Below are 12176 nucleotides of genomic sequence, written 5' to 3' on the forward strand. Positions count from 1 at the left end.
CAGACCAGTGGGATGAAACACGCGTGGAACTACTGACCAGTGGGATGAAACACGTGGAACTACTGACCAGTGGGATGAAACACGTGGAACTACTGACCAGTGGGATGAAACACGTGGAACTATTAACCAGTGGGATAGGCATGGAGTTATAGGACAGTATGCCATGGCGAACACAGAGAAGGGGAAAGGGTGCCGTGGCTCAATAAAGAAAAGCATGGAATTTTTTTCTTCTCCTCTCTCCCCCCCTTCCTCCCTGCTCCCTCTCTCCCTTCCCCCCCAATCCTTTCCCCTGTCCTACCCCTGCGAGATGCTATTTAAAAACCTGGCTCATCAAATGGAGGAAAACAGAATAGAGCTGGATGCAACATTGATAAAATGTCTGTAAGAATTAAAGTCATAGAGGTAACCCAGAGATGGCATTTTAAAATTTTTAATTTCTTTAATCCCAGCACTCGGGAGGCAGAGGCAGGCGGATCTCTGTGAGTTCGAGACCAGCCTGGTCTACAGAGCTAGTTCCAGGACAGGCTCCAAAGCCACAGAGAAACCCTGTCTCGAAAAAACCAAAAAAAAAAAATTTAATTTCAATTTAATTTTTAATTCTCTCTCTCTCTCTCTCTCTCTCTCTCTCTCTCTCTCTCTCTCTCTGTGTGTGTGTGTGTGTGTGTGTGTGTGTGTGTGTGTGTGTGTGTGTATGTATGAGAGCAATTCCTGTGTTAGTCAGAAAAGGCATCAGATTCTCTTTTGTGCTTAGGAGTTGCCTGATGTGGGTCCTGGGACCCGAGCTTGGGTTCTCTAGAAGAACAAGTGCTCTTAACCACTGAGCATCTCTCCAATGTAGAAAGAGCTGCGGGCCGTTTCCCGCCTCCCAGCTAGCTTTACACCCGAAATAATTACATGGAAACTGTATTCTTTTAAACACTGCTTGGCCCATTGGCTCTAGTCTCACATCTTGATGAACCCATTTCTAATAATCTGTGTAGCACCATGAGATGGTAGCTTACCAGGAAGGATCTTAACCTGCGTCCATCTTGGAGAAGAGAGCTATAGTGTGTGCCTCATTTCCCTTCTTCCCAGCATTCTGTTAGGTCTACTCCGCCTATCTAAATTCTGACCTATCAGGCCAAGCAGTTTTCTTTATTAATTAACCAATGAAAGCAACAGATAGATAAAGACCCTCCTACATCACTCCAATCCCAGGAAGGAGTTTTTAAAACAAAATTTGAGATGCATAAACCTAGGTTAAATAACTTATTTGATAATATAAAATTAAGGATTTATTTTGACCAAAGAAAAATAAATGACAATAGAATATAGCAGACGAGAAGATAGCATCAGAGTATAACTGCACCAAGGAGCACTTCCATTACAATCACTTCTGTACCAGTGACACCACAGGTACCAACAGATGACACAGAAAGAGCTTGCATTTACAGGAAGCTGTACGTCTAAGAGATGCTCGAAATGACCAGTAAGACAAAAATACAAATAAGGATAACAAGCGGTCACCTTGCACTTACAAGGTCAGAAAAAGTCTGCAAAGCTGAAGCTGGTGAAACATGGGGACACAGATACTTCTGGCAGAACAGAGATGGGGACAGCTTATAGAAAGACTTTTCTGTCCCATCTGCCAGTTCCTATGTGAAGATTTGTCACTTAAATTGGTTTAATAAAAAGCTAGACAGGAAGTATAGGTGGGACAGCCAGACACAGAGGAGGCTGGGAAGAAGGAGGGCAGAGTAAGAGGAGCTGCCAGGAGATACAGAGGGAGCAAGTCATGCTGCAGGACAACCACAAGCCATACAGCAAAGCATAGATAAGAAATATGGGTTAATTTAAAATGTAAGAGTTAGCTAGTAACAAGCCTGAGTGATTGGCCAAGAAATTATAATTAATATTAAGTCTCCACATCAGTTATTTGGGAACTGGTGGATGGGGAAAAAAACATTCAACTACAACAGCTATTGTAGAAATGAGTCTGGGATCATTTACTCAACCTCAGTCCATGAAAGCTCATCTGCAATAGTGTCCTTCTAAGTTCACATCCCACAGAAAGGTTACACGGCTTTCTAAGCAGACGCAGGAGAAAGAGTTCACGGCTGTAACTACTGGAGTGTGGGGATTAGGTCAACCTGAGCACTCACCTGTTACACAGGGAACAGGCAACTGTGGCACATGAAGCAGGAGCACACACCAACAGCACCCGGGGGAAAAGAAGAGCCACAGCACTAGAGTTCAAATACATAAATCAAATACCTCCACCTCGCAAGATCCTACTCAAGCAAAACGCACAGTGAAATTGAAGAGAGCACCTGGGAGGTGCTGGAGCAATGGCTCAGCCGTTTAGAGCACTGGCTGCTCTTCAGGACCTGGGTTTAATTCCTAGCACCCATATGGTGGGTCACCACCATCTTTAATCCAGTTCCATGGGATCTGGCATCAGGCATGGCATGCGGTACACATGCAAACAGAACACTCACTTATATAAAATAAATAAATCTCAACAAATGTTTAAAGAACACATGGGGCAGGGGAGTGGGATAACAGAACTGAACACAAAATAAATCTTTTAGATTGTGATAAAACAGCTGAAATGGGGCTGGGCATGGTGGTGCACACCTTTAATCCCCCGCACTGCAGAGGAGAGGCAAGCAGATCTCTGTGTGTTCAAGGCTATCTACAGATGGAGTGCCAGGACAGCCTGGGCTACACAGAGAGACCCTGCCTCAAAAATAACAGCAACTAAACTCAAATGGACAAAAATTAGGGCTGTTTCCTTCTCGAAAGTTCCAGATTTCCCTGACAAAGATGCTCTGGCTGCCAGATCTGCGGGTGAGTGGCAGTTTTTGATCCCGGTTCAGGCAGAAAGGGAACTTAGAGACTGGAAAGTTTGAAAGTGAGAAGATTTAAAGGAACTTTTTTTTTTTTTTGAGACAGGATTTAACTCATAGCCCTGGCCAGCTCCAGGTGGGTTGGTGTCAAGCTTTCAGGTCATCTGAAGCTTTCATGTTAAGAATCTCATCCTCCTCCACGTTCTCCTTGCCTCCCTGAAGAAGTATTCCACGTGACCCGAAATCTTAAAATTCTTGAGCAAGAGGGGACCCAATTATTCTGCAGATGAGGAAATGAAAGCCCAGAGAAGAATTCTGATTTAGGGCCACACAACTTCTCTCTCTCAACATCTACTCTCAACCTCTTCAATGGCAGAGAAAACCCCGGAAAGGCTTCCCCTTCCTCGGGTGGAAGCCAGATCTTTTATAGTGACTATACTGAGGTGCCCTTCCCCGCTCCCACCACCTCTTAATCTACCGCTTCCCACGCCTCCCTGCTTGGCTTCTGTGACCTTGTCAGCCCTCCCACCTACCCAGCAGGCTCCTGCTCCAGTGTCTGGCTGGGACTTGCTCCACCTCCACCTCCTTACTCTCTCAGTCAAGTCAGAGATCAAGCAACCTCTCAGGAGAGGCTCCCATCGCTCTGCATAAAAAGTAAAAGCCCCCCAGCCCCCCTCCCCGTGTTTTCTATCTACACAGCTTAGAATTGCCCATGTATTCTGAGGACAGCTAAACTTGCTTATGTCTCTCAGGGGCTGTACCTCACCAGGCCTTTGCCCACTTTCCTCAAACTTCCTCCCTGACTCATAGAAGTGCTCCAAAAATACTTGCTGAATGAATGAATGAATGAATGAATGAATGAACGAACGGACCATTGAGGGTCAGAGCACAACCCTCGGACTCACACTCTGGACAACACCTTAACATACTCTCAGTTCTTAGTAGCCACCTATCTTCGGGCTGCAGAAAAGACTTGCACACCCGAAATGAAATACCTCATTTTAGCTACTCCGCCTACTTTCTTCCTTGTGGCTGCTTTTTATTTTACTTTTTTTTTTTTTTTTTTAAGACAAGGTCTCACTATGTAGCCTTGGCGGGCCTGAAGCTCACTACATAGAGAGTGGCCGTGAGCTCACAGCGATCCACCTGAGGATTAAATCGTGAGCCACCACACACCGCACCAGGCAGCATGGCTTTCTGTTAGACACCAAGGATTAACTGCCTACTCAAAAGTTAGCACCCGGTGAATATAATAGTTCTTTCATGGCAGAGGGTGTGGGGGTCTGGCTATGGCTAGGACTTTCCATCTCCCTGCTCTCCAGGCCACAGGCTACCTCATAATGAGCTCCCGACAGCAAGACTGAGTTAGCCAGTCTTGAAATTATTTTATTCAGATGCTTTCATGGCCGGATATAATAGGAAACCATTCCATATTCATGGGTGTAGAGCTTTTGAGAAATATTCTAAATTAATTTTAAGAACACTTTAACAAGAAAATATGCTTGAGAATTTCATAGATGATCCTGTAATGGTGACAAGTTATAAGTGACATTAACTGACTTGTATTCTGTCCCAAAAGACAGAATAATAAGCCTGGAAACATAAGCCAAATTTTGTATTTGCCAATAGGTAGCAAGCCTCTTCTTGTACTCTTTGAATCATTCTTTAAAATCCGCCCCCAAATTTAAGACTAAACAATCTGTAGCTTAAAATATTCCTTTTGCGTTTATTTCAGCCCAGTACAGATCAAAGTGACCCAGAGGGCTGGGAACAGCGATGAATTTGAAGCACAGGAATGCACCATGCAGAAAGGGCTTCCTTCTAAGGCAGAAGAAGGGGTTCTGCTCTGAGACATCCCTTAGGACAATCTGCACACGTGGCCATTAAGTATCCAAATGTAGTCTGCTCAGCCCCTTGGCAGGAGCGGCGCTGTCCATGTTAACGATGATCTAAAAGCTTGCATTAGCTTTCAGATCTTAAATGGTATCTCGGGATCCAGGACTTCCAGTCCTGTAGGAGAAAGTCGTGCAAGCTCAATGGGCACTCTGGGGGAGCCCTGCCCTGCATGCGAAGGAGGAATGTGAAGAGGAGTCTCTGCAAGCAAAGGGGGTGCTCAGAGAACAGGGTCAGAAAAGAGCGGGTGTGTGGGAAGAAAAGGTCGGGAGGCCTGCTTGGTGGATTAAAAGACGAATAATTCATACATATTTGGACAGCATCTATAAAGACTCCTATCAGATGTCAGCCAAAAACACGCAAGATGTGACTACGGCACAAAAGTTATCAGTTTGAGTCAGAATGTTCTCAACTGATTGGAAAAATCACCTGTGACAACATGTACCCCACTCCCACGCCAGACTTGGCGGTTCTGCACTACACACCAAGTTCTCGGTTCTAGACACTAACACAGAAGCATGAGCAATGTGGGGGGGGGCAGGTTTCACTTTAGTCCAATATTCATTATGTAAGTGAGAGAGTTGGGAGTAATAACGAAATTGAAGGTTTGCTATAAACTATTATAGAATTAATACCCCACAATAGAATAATAGAATTAATCCCCCCCAAACTGTACTTGTTATCTATTTCAAGTTAACACTCAAATTAAAGACTTTAGCAGTGGAAGAGGGCCTGAGAGATTCTACAGAGTCCTGATGGATACACTAACTTGCACATTTCAGCCTGGCGCTGCTTTTGCTTCGACTTTGTATCAGTGCAGTGCTAACTGAGAAATCAGGTCGGTGCGGCACAAAATTCGACTGTGGGTTAATCAGTTCTACCTGCACTGTGGCGCTTGACTAAGTAAAGTGGAGCCTGAACTATGCTTCCGACCCATGCATCAGTGTCGTAGTCACTTGTCACACACCACACCATTACTAATCAGGAAGTTTCACGAGGTGCTCTGGTGACTGTAAAGGATTACTGTAAGACAGACCTAAAGGCAGCTTACAGAACAACGACAGCGCAGAAACGTTCTCTCTACATATGACGACGCTTTTCAGGTTGGTTTTTACATTCAACCCTGCGCCCCCCAACACTCTTCGAGGTTCTTAATACACATCAGACACCGGCCTGTTTGGTCATCCCAATATCCCTTTATTCGAGTGACAGACAGCACCACCCTCCTCTGACACACGGATGCCTGGTAGTAGTGCAGGCGCCCTGGGTACCTAAAAACTCCACTAAAGCAAAGCTGCATCTCCAGCTAAATAGTCCTCTAGGCTTGCTTGGGAAACCATCCCTGCCTGCCTGTCACGCAATCCCGGCCTCGCATGCCCACCGGCAACAGCAGCGACAAGGGACAGAACTGGAGCTGAATCCTTCAGCTCCACCCAAGAGGCAGCGGCGGCTCAGTGACAGCGTCTGGGCTGGACTCCTCGGCCCCGCGCCCGGGCCCGGAACGGCCTCTAGGGCTGCGGGAGCCCCCGGTACCCTACAGCCGTGCGTGAGGACAGCGAGGGCCCGTGGCGTCCCAGCCTCACGTCGCCGAGCGCAGTGCAATCCGGAGCAGCTATGCCAGCCCCGCAAGCGACCGTCCCCGCCACCCGGCCAGCGCCCGGCCCAGCACCGACCTGCTCTCTACGCCCGGCGTTCCCTCCGCGCGCGGCCACTTGTGGCCCCGGGCGGGCCGCGGTCACCTCCCCTCGGTGGCGGCGACGGGCGGGCCGATCCGGGTGACTCCGCGCCGCCCCGCCTCCCTCCGTGCCGCTTCCGCCCCGCGGCCCCCAGCTCCGCTTCCCGCGCTCGCGCCCCCTGGCGGCCGCCCAGCCCGCAGCCCCGCCACGTCAGGGCCCGGGCTCCCAGGCCTCTCCCGGGAAACTGAGGCACCCGCGGTGCGTTGCGCGGGCTAACCTCCCAACCCCCACCCGAGCACCCTTACCACCTCCAATCTAGAAAACTCAAATTCTCCGCTGCGCGATGAGCTTACTCCGAGATGAAGCCTGGCCTCGAACCTTTGATCATCCTCCACTCCCCAAGTGCGGGATTGCAGAGGGTGCACCACCAGGTCTCTCCCCTCTTCCCATCTATTTTTTTCCCCTCCAGAGCAAAGTCTCTCAGAACAATTTTGAGAATTTAAAAGCAAGGAATCACAGACTACAGGAACCAGACACCCCATTTTCTCAGACTCCGCGAAAGATTTCTGCTTGTAAAAGATCGCAAGTGCTTGGAGGTGTTGCTGCAATTACCGGGCTTCACTTCCCGGTTAAGGGATCTAGCTACCTAGTAGATCTGAAGATTGCAGGCATCTTCTATCACTATGCACACATAGCTAAGATAAGCCTTTATTTCAAAATTCTCGTTAGCTATAGTTACTAGATTCCTCTACTCTTAAAAGATCATAGTAAACTAGACAGCATAAAGTGTATCGTTTGGATCGTTTTAAAGCTCGCAGCTCATCGGCTGTAGGTACAATCCATCACCATCGTCCTGTCGTCCATCACCAGGACCTTTTAATTTCCCCAAACTGAAACTGCTCTCACCATAGAGGGAACTCCCCCTCCCTAGCCCCAGCAATCCCTCTTCTCAGTATCCTCAAGGATTCCTCCACCCGGGACACCCTCATAAATAGAAGCCACAATACCTGTCCTTTTAGCGTCTGGCTTATTTCAGATAGAGAAAGGCCCTTCTTTCCACCTGTGCTGGACTGCGTGTCAGGATTTCTTTCCTTTTTACTGATGAATATATCTCACCATCTAAATACAATATGTTCCGTTAATGCGCTTGTCCCCTGGGCATTTCAGTGGGGTTTCCCTTTTGTTATTGTGCCTAAGGCTATGACCCAAAGTGCACACATATATACTGAAGTCACTGCATCCAGTTCTCTGGAGTGTTTATCTAGAAACTGCTAGGTCACCTGGATTATTCTCCTTCTTTGTCATCTGAACACTGAGGGAAGAAATTTTTGTAGTAAAGCATAAATATTCCAGATTTTTATTTAAAAAAATTAGCAAATGCTTCAGTTGCCTGTGAAACAATGAGCTTGCCTCCTCTTTTTCAAGTAACACAGAAAATCTATTACCTAGAGAGATAATAACTGTTACTCTTTTTGTTTTTAAAACAGGGTCTCTATTTTGTGGCTCTGGCTGTCCTAGAATTTGCTATGTAGACCATGCTGGCCACAAACTCCCATAAATCCACCTGTCTCTGCCTCTGCTGGGCGCTAGAGTTGAAAGTGTGCTCCATTATGCCTGGCTGATAAAAGTTGTTATTACTAACTAACCACAACTGTGTTTTCTGTGTATACACTTTTCTAATGTGGCTTAGAGTCAAGCATTCCTTATGAAAGCCAGATGAACTAAAAGCCAAGATTCCGTTTTGAAATTAAAACAACATTGGAATGTTTTGACTCAGCTCTATCTAAACTTTTCTCTTTTTAACATTTATTTATTTACTGGGGTAGGGGACACTTGAGGCAGGGGTTTCACTAGGAGGTCAGAAGACAACTTCTGGGAGTCAGCGCTCTCCTACCACGTGGCCATGAGGCTTGACAGCGTCTTTCCCTCTGAGTCATCTCTCCCGTCCCTAATCGAAACAGGCTCCTTTCTCCTCAGGATCAGGTCCTGAAGAACCAGGCTGTTGCCTCTCAGAGATCGGTTCTTTGGTTGGTGCACTGAAGTTTGAGGCTAATTGCCTGAGGGCGTCACCAAGGTCTAAACCGTGACTGGTGTAACACTCTTCTGAGGCCGGCAAGTCCAGGAATGGTTTAGGGCCCCGAGACTCCCATTTAGTCAGGGGCTCCACGTCCCCTTGTGAGAGTGCACACCTGCTCCCATCTCCCAACCATAGCATACATTTCCAGACCTGGAACTGGTAACACTCAAATGGTTTCTGTTCAAGTATATTCCCAACATGTCCACATAGAAAGAAGACAAAAAGGGGAGGAGAGCTGATCTGGCCTGGGCTGGTTTTATATATGTTTTCAGTAAGGCGAAGCCGTGTCCTCCCTTTTAGAGAGAAGCTCCTACTCACCAACTGTGCTATGAATAATTAATTGGCTGTGTGTGTGATGCAATCCAGGAAGAGACAGACATGCACAGTAAGAAAAGTGAATATTTGACTTAACCTATCAGTCAAAAGAGAACCACCCAAAATACACCCCTTGTTGACCAACACCTCCTTCCTGTAGGCCATGTGGAGAGTCAGCTGCTGCCTGGAGCCCTTCAACATTCTCCCCTGGGGCCCACTGACAATCTTGGCAGGGGATCTCTCCCTAATCTGTACTCTTACTTGGCTCTGAATGAAATTATTTTGCTTCTTTTGCAAATCTGTGAGATCCCTTGTTTTCAAACCTTGGATAAGAGGCCAAGAACATTGAAACGCCCAGTCCACAGTAACTTTTCCTCTCATCATGGGAAACCTACTGCACTTTTGACACAGAACAGGGCTGTGCTGGGCATTTGGGATTCAGCCTGCCCAATAGACAACAGGCTCCCTGCCATTCTGGAAGTCATATTCCGCAGTGATGTGACAGGAAATAAATTATTTACCAGATCAGCATGGAGTGGAGAGGACCGTAAAGAAAAAAAACCAGGGGACTAGAAAACACACAGGCCAGCGAGATGGCTCAGCGGGTAAAGGTGCTAGCTGCCACCAAGTCTGAGGACCTGAGTGTGCTCCGGGAAAGTTGCCTTCTGACCCTTACATATGCACAGGAACACTAAGTAAGTAAATAAAAACAATAGAAAGTAAACAGGAGTGAGAGTCGTCCTGAGTCTAGCAGGCCGGGACAGACTGAGTTCTATAATCAGTATCCTCAGTTGAGAGGACTGGAATAAACTAATCAGAAGAGATCCATGTAGGACCAGGGATATAGCTCGGCTGTTCGGATGGTTGACAGTATACCTGAGGCCTTGGGTTCAAGCCCCAGCACCACACACTGGCCGAGGTGGCACATACCTGTCATCTCAGTACTTGGGAGGTGGAGGCAGGAAGATCAGAAGTTCAAGATCACCTTTGGCTACATAATGAGTTCAAAGCCAGTCTAGCGTACATGGGACCCTCCTGAAAGGTGGGGGATAGATAGAGAGGCTTGTGATGGGGCTGTCTTGTGAGATGTAAGGTCAATTGTAACATTAAAACTTATAGAGAGTGGAAAGATGGCGCACTTGGTACAAGCACTGACTGCTCTTCCAGGGGACCTGGGTTTGAGTCCCAGCACCCACATGGCAACTCACAATCATCTGTAACTCCAGTTCCAGAGGATCAGATATGTCCTCCTGGCCTGGGCTCAAATCAGGCATGTACATGGAGCACAGACACACATACAGGCAAAACACCCATACACATAAAATAAAAACAAATAAATCTTTAAAAAATTTTATAAATATACACTTGCTTCTGCCACCAGTAATTTTCATTAAGTCAAAACACAAAATGTTTGTCAGCTTTGGTGACCCCTGCCTGTCAGGATGCTCTGGGTCTGAATTTTCACTGTCCTCAGGGGGACACTGCAGAAGAGCAGCTACTCAATGGCTTGGCCCCACAGCAGAGCCTTCTTTTGCATGAACAGGGTCATAGCCATAAGCCGATTAGAGGAGCAGGCTGCTGAAGCTGCCTCTCACAGGGTACCAGGCAGGTATTAATCTGGAGCAGCTAAACAGCCATTCTAAGTCCTGTTCCTAAGAGATGCTCCAGAGCTTAGTGGCGGTCTACAGAGACAGTGGAAGAGGAGCCCCCCGGGAGGATGGAGATGAGAAGGGAACGCAGTGCTCCCTCAGAGGGTGGAAGAGTCTAGGGTGGTTTTGACACAGCCACTTCTGTTTGGAGGACTTGGGTAAAAACAGGGCCAGCTCATATCAGTGTTTGCCAACCTGTGGGTCATGATCCCGTCGGCAAATCTCCATCTCAAAAAAATATTAGTCTTACCATTCATAACAGTAACAAAATTACAGTTAGGAAGTACCAACGAAAGCAAGTTTATGGTTGGGGTCACCACAGCAGGTGGAACTGTACTACAGGGTCACAGCTTAGGAAGGCTGAGAAGCCCTGGTGCAGAGAGACATAACAAGCTCCATTCAGGGGCCTAGAGTGATGCCGGTTCCTACCGTGTTCTTAGAAAAGCTCCCTGCGAGGAACAAAGCAGAACTGTACCCAGTTTCTTTTAGGGCCTCCTGGTGCTATGCAGAAGGCCTGCTGTTCTTCTCATCTGCCTGTGGAAGCTTCAACTGCCTTCAGATTTCATCACAGGAAAAAGAAAGACCAAGCCAGGTGTGGTGGCACATGCATATAATCCCAGCACTCGGAAGGCCGAGGCAGGTGGGATCTCTGTGAGTCTGAATCCAGCCTGGTCAAGATGGAGTGCTCCAGGCAGCCTTGGCTACATAGTGAGGGGGGGAAAAAACATGTAAAAAACAAAAAACAAACAAAAAAAAAAAACCAATAAAGCCAGGTGGTGGTGGCACGCAGAGGTAGGCTGATCTCTGTGAGTTCAAAGCCACAGATCTACAGAGCTAATTCTAGGACAACCATGACTGTTACACAGAGAAACCCTGTCTTGAAAAACAAAAAACAAACAAGCAAAAAAAAAAAAAAAGACACCCGCCAAAATAGGCAAACAGATGAATTGCCTTTAATACAAATATCCACCATAGCATACCAAGCCTGCCTGACCATATGAATGCTGAACTTAAGCAATATTTTTTAAATTTAATTTTTTCCTTATGTGTATGAGTGTTTTGCCTGAATGTCTGTCTGGGTACCAGATGTGTACCTGATGCCTGTGGAGGCCAGCAGAGGGCATCAGATCCCCTGAAACTGGAGTTAAGACAGTTGTGAGTTGCCATGTGAGTACTGGGAATTGAACCCAGGTCTTCTGGAAGGGGAATCAGTGTTCTTAATCACTAAGCCATCTCTCCAGTCCCAGAAGTAATATTTCTTTAAAAAAAAAACCATTCATTTTAGGAACTTGCCAAAGATATATCACTTCCTAAACAAGCATCTGGCAATATATAAGCTACAATACTGAAAACAACATTGTTTTTATTTTATGTATATGAGTGTTTTGTTTGCATGTATGTCTGTGCACCACTTGTGTGCCCGGTGTCTAAGGAAGCCCGAAGATGATGTTGAATCCTTTAGGACTGGAGCTACAGATGGTTGTGAGCTGTCATGTGGGTACTGGGAATTGAACTCAAGTCCTCTGAGAGAGCAACCAGTGTTCTTAATCACTGAGCCATTTCTCTAACTCCTGAAAACAAACTTATAGAAATATTTATTACAACCTGGTTGTATATAAAGATCATAGCATATATTCATATCTTAGTTTTTCTTCTTTATCAGTGAGAAAAAAACATTTATTCTAGAATCGAACCAGGATTCTTCATTTGAGTAGAATTAATCTTTTTTTTTTTTTTT

The 12176-nt window shown here is 46.5% G+C and overlaps 1 protein-coding gene across 2 annotated transcripts in view; it reads right to left on the bottom strand.

Annotated features, from left to right (window-relative positions):
* The window catches only part of Dnmbp (dynamin binding protein), a 100493-nt gene extending 94029 nt beyond the window's left edge, over positions 1 to 6464 (bottom strand). Inside the window, exon 1 of one of the 2 annotated variants that reach the window (XM_013348204.2) lies at positions 6395 to 6464. The gene's annotated coding sequence lies outside the window, so the exon portion shown is untranslated. The remainder of the gene's footprint in view (positions 1 to 6394) is intronic. The other variant, XM_026781525.1, reaches the window with a different exon arrangement.
* Between the last annotated feature and the right edge of the window lie 5712 nt (positions 6465 to 12176).

This window comes from Microtus ochrogaster, chromosome 8 (assembly GCF_000317375.1).
Source record: "Microtus ochrogaster isolate Prairie Vole_2 chromosome 8, MicOch1.0, whole genome shotgun sequence".
In the NCBI taxonomy this organism is placed as follows: Eukaryota; Metazoa; Chordata; class Mammalia; order Rodentia; family Cricetidae; genus Microtus; species Microtus ochrogaster.